The sequence below is a fragment of the Triturus cristatus genome, chromosome 6 (genome assembly GCF_964204655.1).
Source record: "Triturus cristatus chromosome 6, aTriCri1.1, whole genome shotgun sequence".
Taxonomy (NCBI): Eukaryota; Metazoa; Chordata; class Amphibia; order Caudata; family Salamandridae; genus Triturus; species Triturus cristatus.
In genome coordinates this window covers 98,795,139-98,813,113 of record NC_140589.1, presented here as the reverse complement: position 1 = coordinate 98,813,113, position 17,975 = coordinate 98,795,139, and the positions used below count along the sequence as shown (strand labels likewise).

At 43.6% G+C, this 17,975-nt stretch overlaps 16 non-coding genes across 16 annotated transcripts; all 16 read left to right on the top strand.

Moving 5' to 3' along the window:
* The first annotated feature begins 157 nt into the window (after positions 1-157).
* Positions 158-240, top strand: TRNAL-UAG (transfer RNA leucine (anticodon UAG)). The gene has a single exon. It is a non-coding gene; the product is annotated as a tRNA-Leu (tRNA).
* Positions 241-1,141: 901 nt separating this feature from the next.
* Positions 1,142-1,224, top strand: TRNAL-AAG (transfer RNA leucine (anticodon AAG)). Its single transcript has one exon. It is a non-coding gene; the product is annotated as a tRNA-Leu (tRNA).
* Positions 1,225-2,250: 1,026 nt separating this feature from the next.
* Positions 2,251-2,333, top strand: TRNAL-UAG (transfer RNA leucine (anticodon UAG)). Its single transcript has one exon. It is a non-coding gene; the product is annotated as a tRNA-Leu (tRNA).
* Positions 2,334-3,234: 901 nt separating this feature from the next.
* Positions 3,235-3,317, top strand: TRNAL-AAG (transfer RNA leucine (anticodon AAG)). Its single transcript has one exon. It is a non-coding gene; the product is annotated as a tRNA-Leu (tRNA).
* Positions 3,318-4,341: 1,024 nt separating this feature from the next.
* TRNAL-UAG (transfer RNA leucine (anticodon UAG)) lies at positions 4,342-4,424 on the top strand. Its single transcript has one exon. It is a non-coding gene; the product is annotated as a tRNA-Leu (tRNA).
* A 632-nt stretch (positions 4,425-5,056) lies between these two features.
* On the top strand, positions 5,057-5,139 carry TRNAL-CAG (transfer RNA leucine (anticodon CAG)). Its single transcript has one exon. It is a non-coding gene; the product is annotated as a tRNA-Leu (tRNA).
* Positions 5,140-5,325: 186 nt separating this feature from the next.
* On the top strand, positions 5,326-5,408 carry TRNAL-AAG (transfer RNA leucine (anticodon AAG)). The gene has a single exon. It is a non-coding gene; the product is annotated as a tRNA-Leu (tRNA).
* Positions 5,409-7,416: 2,008 nt separating this feature from the next.
* Positions 7,417-7,499, top strand: TRNAL-AAG (transfer RNA leucine (anticodon AAG)). The gene has a single exon. It is a non-coding gene; the product is annotated as a tRNA-Leu (tRNA).
* Positions 7,500-8,533: 1,034 nt separating this feature from the next.
* TRNAL-UAG (transfer RNA leucine (anticodon UAG)) lies at positions 8,534-8,616 on the top strand. Its single transcript has one exon. It is a non-coding gene; the product is annotated as a tRNA-Leu (tRNA).
* Positions 8,617-11,608: 2,992 nt separating this feature from the next.
* TRNAL-AAG (transfer RNA leucine (anticodon AAG)) lies at positions 11,609-11,691 on the top strand. Its single transcript has one exon. It is a non-coding gene; the product is annotated as a tRNA-Leu (tRNA).
* A 1,034-nt stretch (positions 11,692-12,725) lies between these two features.
* Positions 12,726-12,808, top strand: TRNAL-UAG (transfer RNA leucine (anticodon UAG)). Its single transcript has one exon. It is a non-coding gene; the product is annotated as a tRNA-Leu (tRNA).
* Positions 12,809-13,709: 901 nt separating this feature from the next.
* TRNAL-AAG (transfer RNA leucine (anticodon AAG)) lies at positions 13,710-13,792 on the top strand. Its single transcript has one exon. It is a non-coding gene; the product is annotated as a tRNA-Leu (tRNA).
* A 1,024-nt stretch (positions 13,793-14,816) lies between these two features.
* TRNAL-UAG (transfer RNA leucine (anticodon UAG)) lies at positions 14,817-14,899 on the top strand. The gene has a single exon. It is a non-coding gene; the product is annotated as a tRNA-Leu (tRNA).
* A 901-nt stretch (positions 14,900-15,800) lies between these two features.
* Positions 15,801-15,883, top strand: TRNAL-AAG (transfer RNA leucine (anticodon AAG)). Its single transcript has one exon. It is a non-coding gene; the product is annotated as a tRNA-Leu (tRNA).
* A 1,024-nt stretch (positions 15,884-16,907) lies between these two features.
* Positions 16,908-16,990, top strand: TRNAL-UAG (transfer RNA leucine (anticodon UAG)). The gene has a single exon. It is a non-coding gene; the product is annotated as a tRNA-Leu (tRNA).
* A 632-nt stretch (positions 16,991-17,622) lies between these two features.
* On the top strand, positions 17,623-17,705 carry TRNAL-CAG (transfer RNA leucine (anticodon CAG)). The gene has a single exon. It is a non-coding gene; the product is annotated as a tRNA-Leu (tRNA).
* Positions 17,706-17,975: the final 270 nt, after the last annotated feature.

The following is a 17,975-nucleotide window of genomic DNA, read 5'->3' as shown; positions in this document are numbered from 1 at the left end:
TATACCTGTGAAATAAAGTGCTTTCGTATGTGTTCTTCTGTGTTTATTGTCCTGTGCATAAAGTTGCACCTTGTGTTTGAAGGTTTAAATTATGTCAGGCTTGCATGGAGGTAGACGTTTCTGAGTAACTTTTATTCATTTCTTAAAAGCCTATTCTGTCAGGATGGCCGAGAGGTCTAAGGCGCTGTGTTTAGGCCACAGTCTCCTTTGGAGGCGTGGGTTCGAATCCCACTTCTGACATGCCTTTTGGAGATTTAATCTCCTTTATCAGGTTAACATCTGATGGAAGTTGCATCTGTTGGTCTTCACTTGGCACGTTATTCCGTTCTCCTCTTGTCAAGAGAGATGGAGTTTCTCATATATTTAGGTTCTATAACGTCTTGCTGACAAAGCGCAATCCTTACCAAATGAGCATAGGACCCATGTAAGAGGTCATCTGGAAGAGTCATGCTCTTGTATGCCCTGGCCAGACGGGCCCTGCAAATTTGGAAGAATGCCATTCATCTGGTAGACAACTGGACTCCAGCACACTTACAGCAATTTCCTCAGGGCTTTGATCAGGGGCTGCTTAAATTTGCATACTCCACCCTATGTTGTGACTTTGAGATCCCTTGTTGAAATTGCTTTAGCCAGCCAAGAGGTGGCTATTGTCTCAATTTCAAAGCAGCTTTGAGCCATTCAAGTGGCTGGTGAATAGCACTTTCTCTTTGTTCGCCTGAAAGTTCTAAAGATTTCTCCATAGGTCCTGCTCTGTACAGATTGTTCAAAGATCTGTTGGAAGTGCATATAATAGGATAAATAAATTGAGGGCATTCCTTTTCAGTACCTCACCTGCATGGCTGTCTGGCCTCTGGAAGATGCTGGGAAAGCAAGTCAGGATGGCCGAGTGGTCTAAGGCGCTGCGTTCAGGTCGCAGTCTCCTCTGGAGGCGTGGCTTCAATTCCCACTTCTGACAGTCCTGTGTTTACTCTAATTTTTTTCTTGAGAAATATGATCATTTCCCTCGCAGTGGCTTATAGGATTGTCTTCTTGGAAGAGTGCAGTGAGTTTTTTTCGTGCTCTAGCCACTATTGGCCTAAGCTCTGTGCATTTTTTGGTTCCTAATATCTTTCTCACCCTTTAGATGGAAAAGCAGCATGGGGTCAGGATGGCCGAGTGGTCTAAGGCGCTGCGTTAAGGCCGCAGTCTCTCCTGGAGGCGTGGGTTCGAATCCCACTTCTGACAAAACTTAAATTCCATTTTCTCTCTCAGTTCCTTTAGAATCTCAGCTAAAAATTGGCAATGTAAGTAATATCTGAATAAGTACCAAACTTCAGTTTCAACTGCAAATGCATTTGCCCTATTCTATCTTTAACGTTAATGTAATATTCTTCTAGCACTCGTGGTGTTTTATATTTCTTTTGTGGGGTACTTTAAAAATCTCTTTTATGAAAGAAATGGGTTACATTAAGTCTTGTCATGTTTTAGGTTTCCAATAAGGAGGTTTTAAATTTTATGTCACGTCATTTTCAGATGCTTCATTCAAGAGATGTTTCCACTATAGAATGCAGAGCAAGGGCAAAAATACAAGTGATAGAGCGAGTGAGCGAGAAGGAGTGTTGTGGAAGGAGAGAATGAAACAAAGACAGAGTGAGTGAACGGCAGGGAGGCATAGAAGAGGAGTCTAGTAGTGAAGGAGACCTGCTTTTCCCTGCTCTTGACCTCCCACCCATCCCCAAACAACCACAAACATACCTTCTGTGCAAAGTTGGTATGCAGAATTTCACGCCTCAGCAAGTGAGGGTGAGTCCCAGGCCAGGGGCTAAAGAGCAAAAGAGTGCCTGTGCTCAGACTTTCCCTGCTAGGGATAGTTTATCTGGAACAAGGCCTACTCTCTTGTATCCAGCAAGGATCTAGAAATCCTGCATGAATCTGCAAGGCACATTGGCAGCATAAATTTGCATAAACTGCCCCACCTATTGCCTTCCTACTTCCTGTGCTGTAGTTGTTTGTGTAGAGAGAGAGAGGTCGCAGGCAAGGAAATGTTGTGAGTCGGATACAGGACCCTAAATAGCTGGTGAGAGGTATGTGGTGTTCTAAAAGCATGAAAACTGTATACCTGTGAAATAAAGTGCTTTCGTATGTGTTCTTCTGTGTTTATTGTCCTGTGCATAAAGTTGCACCTTGTGTTTGAAGGTTTAAATTATTTCAGGCTTGCATGGAGGTAGACGTTTCTGAGTAACTTTTATTCATTTCTTAAAAGCCTATACTGTCAGGATGGCCGAGAGGTCTAAGGTGCTGTGTTTAGGCCACAGTCTCCTTTGGAGGCGTGGGTTCGAATCCCACTTCTGACATTCCTTTTGGAGATTTAATCTCCTTTATCAGGTTAACATCTGATGGAAGTTGCATCTGTTGGTCTTCACTTGGCACGTTATTCCGTTCTCCTCTTGTCAAGAGAGATGGGGTTTCTCATATATTTAGGTTCTATAACGTCTTGCTGACAAAGCGCAATCCTTACCAAATGAGCATAGGACCCATGTAAGAGGTCATCTGGAAGAGTCATGCTCTTGTATGCCCTGGCCAGATGGGCCCTGCAAATTTGGAAGAATGCCATTCATCTGGTAGACAACTGGACTCCAGCACACTTACAGCAATTTCCTCAGGGCTTTGATCAGGGGCTGCTTAAATTTGCATACTCCACCCTATGTTGTGACTTTGAGATCCCTTGTTGAAATTGCTTTAGCCAGCCAAGAGGTGGCTATTGTCTCAATTTCAAAGCAGCTTTGAGCCGTTCAAGTGGCTGGTGAATAGCACTTTCTCTTTGTTCGCCTCAAAGTTCTAAAGAGTTCTCCATAAGTCCTGCTCTGTACAGATTGTTCAAAGATCTGTTGGAAGTGCATATAATAGGATAAATAAATTGAGGGCATTCCTTTTCAGTACCTCACCTGCATGGCTGTCTGGCCTCTGGAAGATGCTCGGAAAGCAAGTCAGGATGGCTGAGTGGTCTAAGGCGCTGCGTTCAGGTCGCAGTCTCCTCTGGATGTGTGGGTTCAAATCCCACTTCTGACAGTCCTGTGTTTACTCTACTTTTTGTCTTGAGAAATATGATAATTTCCCTCGCAGTGGCTTATAGGATTGTCTTCTTGGAAGAGTGCAGTGAGTTTTTTTCGTGCTCTAGCCACTATTGGCCTAAGCTCTGTGCATTTTTTGGTTCCTAATATCTTTCTCACCCTTTAGATGGAAAAGCAGCATGGGGTCAGGATGGCCGAGTGGTCTAAGGCGCTGCGTTAAGGCCGCAGTCTCTCCTGGAGGCGTGGGTTCGAATCCCACTTCTGACAAAACTTAAATTCCATTTTCTCTCTCAGTTCCTTTAGAATCTCAGCTAAAAATTGGCAATGTAAGTAATATCTGAATAAGTACCAAACTTCAGTTTCAACTGCAAATGCATTTGCCCTATTCTATCTTTAACGTTAATGTAATATTCTTCTAGCACTCGTGGTGTTTTATATTTCTTTTGTGGGGTACTTTAAAAATCTTTTTTATGAAAGAAATGGGTTACATTAAGTCTTGTCATGTTTTAGGTTTCCAATAAGGAGGTTTTAAATTTTATGTCACGTCATTTTCAGATGCTTCATTCAAGAGATGTTTCCACTATAGAATGCAGAGCAAGGGCAAAAATACAAGTGATAGAGCGAGTGAGCGAGAAGGAGTGTTGTGGAAGGAGAGAATGAAACAAAGACAGAGTGAGTGAACGGCAGGGAGGCATAGAAGAGGAGTCTAGTAGTGAAGGAGACCTGCTTTTCCCTGCTCTTGACCTCCCACCCATCCCCAAACAACCACAAACATACCTTCTGTGCAAAGTTGGTATGCAGAATTTCACGCCTCAGCAAGTGAGGGTGAGTCCCAGGCCAGGGGCTAAAGAGCAAAAGAGTGCCTGTGCTCAGACTTTCCCTGCTAGGGATAGTTTATCTGGAACAAGGCCTACTCTCTTGTATCCAGCAAGGATCTAGAAATCCTGCATGAATCTGCAAGGCACATTGGCAGCATAAATTTGCATAAACTGCCCCACCTATTGCCTTCCTACTTCCTGTGCTGTAGTTGTTTGTGTAGAGAGAGAGGTCGCAGGCAAGGAAATGTTGTGAGTCGGATACAGGACCCTAAATAGCTGGTGAGAGGTATGTGGTGTTCTAAAAGCATGAAAACTGTATACCTGTGAAATAAAGTGCTTTCGTATGTGTTCTTCTGTGTTTATTGTCCTGTGCATAAAGTTGCACCTTGTGTTTGAAGGTTTAAATTATTTCAGGCTTGCATGGAGGTAGACGTTTCTGAGTAACTTTTATTCATTTCTTAAAAGCCTATACTGTCAGGATGGCCGAGAGGTCTAAGGTGCTGTGTTTAGGCCACAGTCTCCTTTGGAGGCGTGGGTTCGAATCCCACTTCTGACATGCCTTTTGGAGATTTAATCTCCTTTATCAGGTTAACATCTGATGGAAGTTGCATCTGTTGGTCTTCACTTGGCACGTTATTCCGTTCTCCTCTTGTCAAGAGAGATGGGGTTTCTCATATATTTAGGTTCTATAACGTCTTGCTGACAAAGCGCAATCCTTACCAAATGAGCATAGGACCCATGTAAGAGGTCATCTGGAAGAGTCATGCTCTTGTATGCCCTGGCCAGATGGGCCCTGCAAATTTGGAAGAATGCCATTCATCTGGTAGACAACTGGACTCCAGCACACTTACAGCAATTTCCTCAGGGCTTTGATCAGGGGCTGCTTAAATTTGCATACTCCACCCTATGTTGTGACTTTGAGATCCCTTGTTGAAATTGCTTTAGCCAGCCAAGAGGTGGCTATTGTCTCAATTTCAAAGCAGCTTTGAGCCGTTCAAGTGGCTGGTGAATAGCACTTTCTCTTTGTTCGCCTCAAAGTTCTAAAGAGTTCTCCATAAGTCCTGCTCTGTACAGATTGTTCAAAGATCTGTTGGAAGTGCATATAATAGTATAAATAAATTGAGGGCATTCCTTTTCAGTACCTCACCTGCATGGCTGTCTGGCCTCTGGAAGATGCTGGGAAAGCAAGTCAGGATGGCCGAGTGGTCTAAGGCGCTGCGTTCAGGTCGCAGTCTCCTCTGGAGGTGTGGGTTCAAATCCCACTTCTGACAGTCCTGTGTTTACTCTACTTTTTGTCTTGAGAAATATGATCATTTCCCTCGCAGTGGCTTATAGGATTGTCTTCTTGGAAGAGTGCAGTGAGTTTTTTTCTTGCTCTAGCCACTATTGGCCTAAGCTCTGTGCATTTTTTGGTTCCTAATATCTTTCTCACCCTTTAGATGAAAAAGCAGCATGGGGTCAGGATGGCTGAGTGGTCTAAGGCGCTGCGTTAAGGCCGCAGTCTCTCCTGGAGGCGTGGGTTCGAATCCCACTTCTGACAAAACTTGAATTCCATTTTCTCTCTCAGTTCTTTTAGAATCTCAGCTAAAAATTGGCAATGTAAATAATATCTGAATAAGTACCAAACTTCAGTTTCAACTGCAAATGCATTTGCCCTATTCTATCTTTAACGTTAATGTAATATTCTTCTAGCACTCGTGGTGTTTTATATTTCTTTTGTGGGGTACTTTAAAAATCTTTTTTATGAAAGAAATGGGTTACATTAAGTCTTGTGATGTTTTAGGTTTCCAATAAGGAGGTTTTAAATTTTATGTCACGTCATCTTCAGATGCTTCATTCAAGAGATGTTTCCACTATAGAATGCAGAGCAAGGGCAAAAATACAAGTGATAGAGCGAGTGAGTGAAAAGGAGTGTTGTGGAAGGAGAGAATGAAACAAAGACAGAGTGAGTGAATGGCAGGGAGGTATAGAAGAGGAGTCTAGTAGTGAAGGAGACCTGCTTTTCCCTGCTCTTGACCTCCCACCCATCCCCAAACAACCACAAACATACCTTCTGTGCAAAGTTGGTATGCAGAATTTCACACCTCAGCAAGTGAGGGTGAGTCCCAGGCCAGGGGCTAAAGAGCAAAAGAGTGCCTGTGCTCAGACTTTCCCTGCTAGGGATAGTTTATCTGGAACAAGTCCTTCTCTCTTGTATCCAGCAAGGATCTAGAAATCCTGCATGAATCTGCAAGGCACATTGGCAGCATAAATTTGCATAAACTGCCCCACCTATTGCCTTCCTACTTCCTGTGCTGTAGTTGTTTGTGTAGAGAGAGAGGTCGCAGGCAAGGAAATGTTGTGAGTCGGATACAGGACCCTAAATAGCTGGTGAGAGGTATGTGGTGTTCTAAAAGCATGAAAACTGTATACCTGTGAAATAAAGTGCTTTCGTATGTGTTCTTCTGTGTTTATTGTCCTGTGCATAAAGTTGCACCTTGTGTTTGAAGGTTTAAATTATTTCAGGCTTGCATGGAGGTAGACGTTTCTGAGTAACTTTTATTCATTTCTTAAAAGCGTGTACTGTCAGGATGGCCGAGAGGTCTAAGGTGCTGTGTTCAGGCCACAGTCTCCTTTGGAGGCGTGGGTTCGAATCCCACTTCTGACATGCCTTTTGGAGATTTAATCTCCTTTATCAGGTTAACATCTGATGGAAGTTGCATCTGTTGGTCTTCACCTGGCACGTTATTCCGTTCTCCTCTTGTCAAGAGAGATGGGGTTTCTCATATATTTAGGTTCTATAACGTCTTGCTGACAAAGCGCAATCCTTACCAAATGAGCATAGGACCCATGTAAGAGGTCATCTGGAAGAGTCATGCTCTTGTATGCCCTGGCCAGACGGGCCCTGCAAATTTGGAAGAATGCCATGCATCTGGTAGACAACTGGACTCCAGCACACTTACAGCAATTTCCTTAGGGCTTTGATCAGGGGCTGCTTAAATTTGCATACTCCACCCTATGTTGTGACTTTGAGATCCCTTTTTGAAATTGCTTTAGCCAGCCAAGAGGTGGCTATTGTCTCAATTTCAAAGCAGCTTTGAGCCGTTCAAGTGGCTGGTGAATAGCACTTTCTCTTTGTTCGCCTCAAAGTTCTAAAGAGTTCTCCATAGGTCCTGCTCTGTACAGATTGTTCAAAGATCTGTTGGAAGTGCATATAATAGGATAAATAAATTGAGGGCATTCCTTTTCAGTACCTCACCTGCATGGCTGTCTGGCCTCTGGAAGATGCTGGGAAAGCAAGTCAGGATGGCCGAGTGGTCTCAGGCGCTGCGTTCAGGTCGCAGTCTCCTCTGGAGGCGTGGGTTCAAATCCCACTTCTGACAGTCCTGTGTTTACTCTAATTTTTTTCTTGAGAAATATGATCATTTCCCTCGCAGTGGCTTATAGGATTGTCTTCTTGGAAGAGTGCAGTGAGTTTTTTTCTTGCTCTAGCCACTATTGGCCTAAGCTCTGTGCATTTTTTGGTTCCTAATATCTTTCTCACCCTTTAGATGAAAAAGCAGCATGGGGTCAGGATGGCCGAGTGGTCTAAGGCGCTGCATTAAGGCCGCAGTCTCTCCTGGAGGCGTGGGTTCGAATCCCACTTCTGACAAAACTTGAATTCCATTTTCTCTCTCAGTTCCTTTAGAATCTCAGCTAAAAATTGGCAATGTAAATAATATCTGAATAAGTACCAAACTTCAGTTTCAACTGCAAATGCATTTGCCCTATTCTATCTTTAACGTTAATGTAATATTCTTCTAGCACTCGTGGTGTTTTATATTTCTTTTGTGGGGTACTTTAAAAATCTTTTTTATGAAAGAAATGGGTTACATTAAGTCTTGTGATGTTTTAGGTTTCCAATAAGGAGGTTTTAAATTTTATGTCACGTCATTTTCAGATGCTTCATTCAAGAGATGTTTCCACTATAGAATGCAGAGCAAGGGCAAAAATACAAGTGATAGAGCGAGTGAATGAGAAGGAGTGTTGTGGAAGGAGAGAATGAAACAAAGACAGAGTGAGTGAACGGCAGGGAGGCATAGAAGAGTAGTCTAGTAGTGAAGGAGACCTGCTTTTCCCTGCTCTTGACCTCCCACCCATCCCCAAACAACCACAAACAACCACAAACATACCTTCTGTGCAAAGTTGGTATGCAGAATTTCACGCCTCAGCAAGTGAGAGTGAGTCCCAGGCCAGGGGCTAAAGAGCAAAAGAGTGCCTGTGCTCAGACTTTCCCTGCTAGGGATAGTTTATCTGGAACAAGGCCTACTCTCTTGTATCCAGCAAGGATCTAGAAATCCTGCATGAATCTGCAAGGCACATTAGCAGCATAAATTTGCATAAACTGCCCCACCTATTGCCTTCCTACTTCCTGTGCTGTAGTTGTTTGTGTAGAGAGAGAGGTCGCAGGCAAGGAAATGTTGTGAGTCGGATACAGGACCCTAAATAGCTGGTGAGAGGTATGTGGTGTTCTAAAAGCATGAAAACTGTATACCTGTGAAATAAAGTGCTTTCGTATGTGTTCTTCTGTGTTTATTGTCCTGTGCATAAAGTTGCACCTTGTGTTTGAAGGTTTAAATTATGTCAGGCTTGCATGGAGGTAGACGTTTCTGAGTAACTTTTATTCATTTCTTAAAAGCCTATTCTGTCAGGATGGCCGAGAGGTCTAAGGCGCTGTGTTTAGGCCACAGTCTCCTTTGGAGGCGTGGGTTCGAATCCCACTTCTGACATGCCTTTTGGAGATTTAATCTCCTTTATCAGGTTAACATCTGATGGAAGTTGCATCTGTTGGTCTTCACTTGGCACGTTATTCCGTTCTCCTCTTGTCAAGAGAGATGGAGTTTCTCATATATTTAGGTTCTATAACGTCTTGCTGACAAAGCGCAATCCTTACCAAATGAGCATAGGACCCATGTAAGAGGTCATCTGGAAGAGTCATGCTCTTGTATGCCCTGGCCAGACGGGCCCTGCAAATTTGGAAGAATGCCATTCATCTGGTAGACAACTGGACTCCAGCACACTTACAGCAATTTCCTCAGGGCTTTGATCAGGGGCTGCTTAAATTTGCATACTCCACCCTATGTTGTGACTTTGAGATCCCTTGTTGAAATTGCTTTAGCCAGCCAAGAGGTGGCTATTGTCTCAATTTCAAAGCAGCTTTGAGCCATTCAAGTGGCTGGTGAATAGCACTTTCTCTTTGTTCGCCTCAAAGTTCTAAAGATTTCTCCATAGGTCCTGCTCTGTACAGATTGTTCAAAGATCTGTTGGAAGTGCATATAATAGGATAAATAAATTGAGGGCATTCCTTTTCAGTACCTCACCTGCATGGCTGTCTGGCCTCTGGAAGATGCTGGGAAAGCAAGTCAGGATGGCCGAGTGGTCTAAGGCGCTGCGTTCAGGTCGCAGTCTCCTCTGGAGGCGTGGCTTCAAATCCCACTTCTGACAGTCCTGTGTTTACTGTAATTTTTTTCTTGAGAAATATGATCATTTCCCTCGCAGTGGCTTATAGGATTGTCTTCTTGGAAGAGTGCAGTGAGTTTTTTTCGTGCTCTAGCCACTATTGGCCTAAGCTCTGTGCATTTTTTGGTTCCTAATATCTTTCTCACCCTTTAGATGGAAAAGCAGCATGGGGTCAGGATGGCCGAGTGGTCTAAGGCGCTGCGTTAAGGCCGCAGTCTCTCCTGGAGGCGTGGTTTCGAATCCCACTTCTGACAAAACTTAAATTCCATTTTCTCTCTCAGTTCCTTTAGAATCTCAGCTAAAAATTGGCAATGTAAGTAATATCTGAATAAGTACCAAACTTCAGTTTCAACTGCAAATGCATTTGCCCTATTCTATCTTTAACGTTAATGTAATATTCTTCTAGCACTCGTGGTGTTTTATATTTCTTTTGTGGGGTACTTTAAAAATCTTTTTTATGAAAGAAATGGGTTACATTAAGTCTTGTGATGTTTTAGGTTTCCAATAAGGAGGTTTTAAATTTTATGTCACGTCATTTTCAGATGCTTCATTCAAGAGATGTTTCCACTATATAATGCAGAGCAAGGGCAAAAATACAAGTGATAGAGCGAGTGAGCGAGAAGGAGTGTTGTGGAAGGAGAGAATGAAACAAAGACAGAGTGAGTGAACGGCAGGGAGGCATAGAAGAGGAGTCTAGTAGTGAAGGAGACCTGCTTTTCCCTGCTCTTGACCTCCCACCCATCCCCAAACAACCACAAACATACCTTCTGTGCAAAGTTGGTATGCAGAATTTCACGCCTCAGCAAGTGAGGGTGAGTCCCAGGCCAGGGGCTAAAGAGCAAAATAGTGCCTGTGCTCAGACTTTCCCTGCTAGGGATAGTTTATCTGGAACAAGGCCTACTCTCTTGTATCCAGCAAGGATCTAGAAATCCTGCATGAATCTGCAAGGCACATTGGCAGCATAAATTTGCATAAACTGCCCCACCTATTGCCTTCCTACTTCCTGTGCTGTAGTTGTTTGTGTAGAGAGAGAGGTCGCAGGCAAGGAAATGTTGTGAGTCGGATACAGGACCCTAAATAGCTGGTGAGAGGTATGTGGTGTTCTAAAAGCATGAAAACTGTATACCTGTGAAATAAAGTGCTTTCGTATGTGTTCTTCTGTGTTTATTGTCCTGTGCATAAAGTTGCACCTTGTGTTTGAAGGTTTAAATTATTTCAGGCTTGCATGGAGGTAGACGTTTCTGAGTAACTTTTATTCATTTCTTAAAAGCCTGTACTGTCAGGATGGCCGAGAGGTCTAAGGTGCTGTGTTCAGGCCACAGTCTCCTTTGGAGGCGTGGGTTCGAATCCCACTTCTGACATGCCTTTTGGAGATTTAATCTCCTTTATCAGGTTAACATCTGATGGAAGTTGCATCTGTTGGTCTTCACCTGGCACGTTATTCCGTTCTCCTCTTGTCAAGAGAGATGGGGTTTCTCATATATTTAGGTTCTATAACGTCTTGCTGACAAAGCGCAATCCTTACCAAATGAGCATAGGACCCATGTAAGAGGTCATCTGGAAGAGTCATGCTCTTGTATGCCCTGGCCAGACGGGCCCTGCAAATTTGGAAGAATGCCATGCATCTGGTAGACAACTGGACTCCAGCACACTTACAGCAATTTCCTTAGGGCTTTGATCAGGGGCTGCTTAAATTTGCATACTCCACCCTATGTTGTGACTTTGAGATCCCTTTTTGAAATTGCTTTAGCCAGCCAAGAGGTGGCTATTGTCTCAATTTCAAAGCAGCTTTGAGCCGTTCAAGTGGCTGGTGAATAGCACTTTCTCTTTGTTCGCCTCAAAGTTCTAAAGAGTTCTCCATAGGTCCTGCTCTGTACAGATTGTTCAAAGATCTGTTGGAAGTGCATATAATAGGATAAATAAATTGAGGGCATTCCTTTTCAGTACCTCACCTGCATGGCTGTCTGGCCTCTGGAAGATGCTGGGAAAGCAAGTCAGGATGGCCGAGTGGTCTCAGGCGCTGCGTTCAGGTCGCAGTCTCCTCTGGAGGCGTGGGTTCAAATCCCACTTCTGACAGTCCTGTGTTTACTCTAATTTTTTTCTTGAGAAATATGATCATTTCCCTCGCAGTGGCTTATAGGATTGTCTTCTTGGAAGAGTGCAGTGAGTTTTTTTCTTGCTCTAGCCACTATTGGCCTAAGCTCTGTGCATTTTTTGGTTCCTAATATCTTTCTCACCCTTTAGATGAAAAAGCAGCATGGGGTCAGGATGGCCGAGTGGTCTAAGGCGCTGCATTAAGGCCGCAGTCTCTCCTGGAGGCGTGGGTTCGAATCCCACTTCTGACAAAACTTGAATTCCATTTTCTCTCTCAGTTCCTTTAGAATCTCAGCTAAAAATTGGCAATGTAAATAATATCTGAATAAGTACCAAACTTCAGTTTCAACTGCAAATGCATTTGCCCTATTCTATCTTTAACGTTAATGTAATATTCTTCTAGCACTCGTGGTGTTTTATATTTCTTTTGTGGGGTACTTTAAAAATCTTTTTTATGAAAGAAATGGGTTACATTAAGTCTTGTGATGTTTTAGGTTTCCAATAAGGAGGTTTTAAATTTTATGTCACGTCATTTTCAGATGCTTCATTCAAGAGATGTTTCCACTATAGAATGCAGAGCAAGGGCAAAAATACAAGTGATAGAGCGAGTGAATGAGAAGGAGTGTTGTGGAAGGAGAGAATGAAACAAAGACAGAGTGAGTGAACGGCAGGGAGGCATAGAAGAGTAGTCTAGTAGTGAAGGAGACCTGCTTTTCCCTGCTCTTGACCTCCCACCCATCCCCAAACAACCACAAACAACCACAAACATACCTTCTGTGCAAAGTTGGTATGCAGAATTTCACGCCTCAGCAAGTGAGAGTGAGTCCCAGGCCAGGGGCTAAAGAGCAAAAGAGTGCCTGTGCTCAGACTTTCCCTGCTAGGGATAGTTTATCTGGAACAAGGCCTACTCTCTTGTATCCAGCAAGGATCTAGAAATCCTGCATGAATCTGCAAGGCACATTAGCAGCATAAATTTGCATAAACTGCCCCACCTATTGCCTTCCTACTTCCTGTGCTGTAGTTGTTTGTGTAGAGAGAGAGGTCGCAGGCAAGGAAATGTTGTGAGTCGGATACAGGACCCTAAATAGCTGGTGAGAGGTATGTGGTGTTCTAAAAGCATGAAAACTGTATACCTGTGAAATAAAGTGCTTTCGTATGTGTTCTTCTGTGTTTATTGTCCTGTGCATAAAGTTGCACCTTGTGTTTGAAGGTTTAAATTATGTCAGGCTTGCATGGAGGTAGACGTTTCTGAGTAACTTTTATTCATTTCTTAAAAGCCTATTCTGTCAGGATGGCCGAGAGGTCTAAGGCGCTGTGTTTAGGCCACAGCCTCCTTTGGAGGCGTGGGTTCGAATCCCACTTCTGACATGCCTTTTGGAGATTTAATCTCCTTTATCAGGTTAACATCTGATGGAAGTTGCATCTGTTGGTCTTCACTTGGCACGTTATTCCGTTCTCCTCTTGTCAAGAGAGATGGAGTTTCTCATATATTTAGGTTCTATAACGTCTTGCTGACAAAGCGCAATCCTTACCAAATGAGCATAGGACCCATGTAAGAGGTCATCTGGAAGAGTCATGCTCTTGTATGCCCTGGCCAGACGGGCCCTGCAAATTTGGAAGAATGCCATTCATCTGGTAGACAACTGGACTCCAGCACACTTACAGCAATTTCCTCAGGGCTTTGATCAGGGGCTGCTTAAATTTGCATACTCCACCCTATGTTGTGACTTTGAGATCCCTTGTTGAAATTGCTTTAGCCAGCCAAGAGGTGGCTATTGTCTCAATTTCAAAGCAGCTTTGAGCCATTCAAGTGGCTGGTGAATAGCACTTTCTCTTTGTTCGCCTCAAAGTTCTAAAGATTTCTCCATAGGTCCTGCTCTGTACAGATTGTTCAAAGATCTGTTGGAAGTGCATATAATAGGATAAATAAATTGAGGGCATTCCTTTTCAGTACCTCACCTGCATGGCTGTCTGGCCTCTGGAAGATGCTGGGAAAGCAAGTCAGGATGGCCGAGTGGTCTAAGGCGCTGCGTTCAGGTCGCAGTCTCCTCTGGAGGCGTGGCTTCAAATCCCACTTCTGACAGTCCTGTGTTTACTCTAATTTTTTTCTTGAGAAATATGATCATTTCCCTCGCAGTGGCTTATAGGATTGTCTTCTTGGAAGAGTGCAGTGAGTTTTTTTCGTGCTCTAGCCACTATTGGCCTAAGCTCTGTGCATTTTTTGGTTCCTAATATCTTTCTCACCCTTTAGATGGAAAAGCAGCATGGGGTCAGGATGGCCGAGTGGTCTAAGGCGCTGCGTTAAGGCCGCAGTCTCTCCTGGAGGCGTGGGTTCGAATCCCACTTCTGACAAAACTTAAATTCCATTTTCTCTCTCAGTTCCTTTAGAATCTCAGCTAAAAATTGGCAATGTAAGTAATATCTGAATAAGTACCAAACTTCAGTTTCAACTGCAAATGCATTTGCCCTATTCTATCTTTAACGTTAATGTAATATTCTTCTGGCACTCGTGGTGTTTTATATTTCTTTTGTGGGGTACTTTAAAAATCTTTTTTATGAAAGAAATGGGTTACATTAAGTCTTGTGATGTTTTAGGTTTCCAATAAGGAGGTTTTAAATTTTATGTCACGTCATTTTCAGATGCTTCATTCAAGAGATGTTTCCACTATATAATGCAGAGCAAGGGCAAAAATACAAGTGATAGAGCGAGTGAGCGAGAAGGAGTGTTGTGGAAGGAGAGAATGAAACAAAGACAGAGTGAGTGAACGGCAGGGAGGCATAGAAGAGGAGTCTAGTAGTGAAGGAGACCTGCTTTTCCCTGCTCTTGACCTCCCACCCATCCCCAAACAACCACAAACATACCTTCTGTGCAAAGTTGGTATGCAGAATTTCACGCCTCAGCAAGTGAGGGTGAGTCCCAGGCCAGGGGCTAAAGAGCAAAATAGTGCCTGTGCTCAGACTTTCCCTGCTAGGGATAGTTTATCTGGAACAAGGCCTACTCTCTTGTATCCAGCAAGGATCTAGAAATCCTGCATGAATCTGCAAGGCACATTGGCAGCATAAATTTGCATAAACTGCCCCACCTATTGCCTTCCTACTTCCTGTGCTGTAGTTGTTTGTGTAGAGAGAGAGGTCGCAGGCAAGGAAATGTTGTGAGTCGGATACAGGACCCTAAATAGCTGGTGAGAGGTATGTGGTGTTCTAAAAGCATGAAAACTGTATACCTGTGAAATAAAGTGCTTTCGTATGTGTTCTTCTGTGTTTATTGTCCTGTGCATAAAGTTGCACCTTGTGTTTGAAGGTTTAAATTATTTCAGGCTTGCATGGAGGTAGACGTTTCTGAGTAACTTTTATTCATTTCTTAAAAGCCTATACTGTCAGGATGGCCGAGAGGTCTAAGGTGCTGTGTTTAGGCCACAGTCTCCTTTGGAGGCGTGGGTTCGAATCCCACTTCTGACATGCCTTTTGGAGATTTAATCTCCTTTATCAGGTTAACATCTGATGGAAGTTGCATCTGTTGGTCTTCACTTGGCACGTTATTCCGTTCTCCTCTTGTCAAGAGAGATGGGGTTTCTCATATATTTAGGTTCTATAACGTCTTGCTGACAAAGCGCAATCCTTACCAAATGAGCATAGGACCCATGTAAGAGGTCATCAAGAAGAGTCATGCTCTTGTATGCCCTGGCCAGATGGGCCCTGCAAATTTGGAAGAATGCCATTCATCTGGTAGACAACTGGACTCCAGCACACTTACAGCAATTTCCTCAGGGCTTTGATCAGGGGCTGCTTAAATTTGCATACTCCACCCTATGTTGTGACTTTGAGATCCCTTGTTGAAATTGCTTTAGCCAGCCAAGAGGTGGCTATTGTCTCAATTTCAAAGCAGCTTTGAGCCGTTCAAGTGGCTGGTGAATAGCACTTTCTCTTTGTTCGCCTCAAAGTTCTAAAGAATTCTCCATAAGTCCTGCTCTGTACAGATTGTTCAAAGATCTGTTGGAAGTGCATATAATAGGATAAATAAATTGAGGGCATTCCTTTTCAGTACCTCACCTGCATGGCTGTCTGGCCTCTGGAAGATGCTCGGAAAGCAAGTCAGGATGGCTGAGTGGTCTAAGGCGCTGCGTTCAGGTCGCAGTCTCCTCTGGAGGTGTGGGTTCAAATCCCACTTCTGACAGTCCTGTGTTTACTCTACTTTTTGTCTTGAGAAATATGATCATTTCCCTCGCAGTGGCTTATAGGATTGTCTTCTTGGAAGAGTGCAGTGAGTTTTTTTCGTGCTCTAGCCACTATTGGCCTAAGCTCTGTGCATTTTTTGGTTCCTAATATCTTTCTCACCCTTTAGATGGAAAAGCAGCATGGGGTCAGGATGGCCGAGTGGTCTAAGGCGCTGCGTTAAGGCCGCAGTCTCTCCTGGAGGCGTGGGTTCGAATCCCACTTCTGACAAAACTTAAATTCCATTTTCTCTCTCAGTTCCTTTAGAATCTCAGCTAAAAATTGGCAATGTAAATAATATCTGAATAAGTACCAAACTTCAGTTTCAACTGCAAATGCATTTGCCCTATTCTATCTTTAACGTTAATGTAATATTCTTCTAGCACTCGTGGTGTTTTATATTTGTTTTGTGGGGTACTTTAAAAATCTTTTTTATGAAAGAAATGGGTTACATTAAGTCTTGTCATGTTTTAGGTTTCCAATAAGGAGGTTTTAAATTTTATGTCACGTCATTTTCAGATGCTTCATTCAAGAGATGTTTCCACTATAGAATGCAGAGCAAGGGCAAAAATACAAGTGATAGAGCGAGTGAGCGAGAAGGAGTGTTGTGGAAGGAGAGAATGAAACAAAGACAGAGTGAGTGAACGGCAGGGAGGCATAGAAGAGGAGTCTAGTAGTGAAGGAGACCTGCTTTTCCCTGCTCTTGACCTCCCACCCATCCCCAAACAACCACAAACATACCTTCTGTGCAAAGTTGGTATGCAGAATTTCACGCCTCAGCAAGTGAGGGTGAGTCCCAGGCCAGGGGCTAAAGAGCAAAAGAGTGCCTGTGCTCAGACTTTCCCTGCTAGGGATAGTTTATCTGGAACAAGGCCTACTCTCTTGTATCCAGCAAGGATCTAGAAATCCTGCATGAATCTGCAAGGCACATTGGCAGCATAAATTTGCATAAACTGCCCCACCTATTGCCTTCCTACTTCCTGTGCTGTAGTTGTTTGTGTAGAGAGAGAGGTCGCAGGCAAGGAAATGTTGTGAGTCGGATACAGGACCCTAAATAGCTGGTGAGAGGTATGTGGTGTTCTAAAAGCATGAAAACTGTATACCTGTGAAATAAAGTGCTTTCGTATGTGTTCTTCTGTGTTTATTGTCCTGTGCATAAAGTTGCACCTTGTGTTTGAAGGTTTAAATTATTTCAGGCTTGCATGGAGGTAGACGTTTCTGAGTAACTTTTATTCATTTCTTAAAAGCCTATACTGTCAGGATGGCCGAGAGGTCTAAGGTGCTGTGTTTAGGCCACAGTCTCCTTTGGAGGCGTGGGTTCGAATCCCACTTCTGACATGCCTTTTGGAGATTTAATCTCCTTTATCAGGTTAACATCTGATGGAAGTTGCATCTGTTGGTCTTCACTTGGCACGTTATTCCGTTCTCCTCTTGTCAAGAGAGATGGGGTTTCTCATATATTTAGGTTCTATAACGTCTTGCTGACAAAGCGCAATCCTTACCAAATGAGCATAGGACCCATGTAAGAGGTCATCTGGAAGAGTCATGCTCTTGTATGCCCTGGCCAGATGGGCCCTGCAAATTTGGAAGAATGCCATTCATCTGGTAGACAACTGGACTCCAGCACACTTACAGCAATTTCCTCAGGGCTTTGATCAGGGGCTGCTTAAATTTGCATACTCCACCCTATGTTGTGACTTTGAGATCCCTTGTTGAAATTGCTTTAGCCAGCCAAGAGGTGGCTATTGTCTCAATTTCAAAGCAGCTTTGAGCCTTTCAAGTGGCTGGTGAATAGCACTTTCTCTTTGTTCGCCTCAAAGTTCTAAAGAGTTCTCCATAAGTCCTGCTCTGTACAGATTGTTCAAAGATCTGTTGGAAGTGCATATAATAGGATAAATAAATTGAGGGCATTCCTTTTCAGTACCTCACCTGCATGGCTGTCTGGCCTCTGGAAGATGCTGGGAAAGCAAGTCAGGATGGCCGAGTGGTCTAAGGCGCTGCGTTCAGGTCGCAGTCTCCTCTGGAGGTGTGGGTTCAAATCCCACTTCTGACAGTCCTGTGTTTACTCTACTTTTTGTCTTGAGAAATATGATCATTTCCCTCGCAGTGGCTTATAGGATTGTCTTCTTGGAAGAGTGCAGTGAGTTTTTTTCTTGCTCTAGCCACTATTGGCCTAAGCTCTGTGCATTTTTTGGTTCCTAATATCTTTCTCACCCTTTAGATGAAAAAGCAGCATGGGGTCAGGATGGCTGGGTGGTCTAAGGCGCTGCGTTAAGGCCGCAGTCTCTCCTGGAGGCGTGGGTTCGAATCCCACTTCTGACAA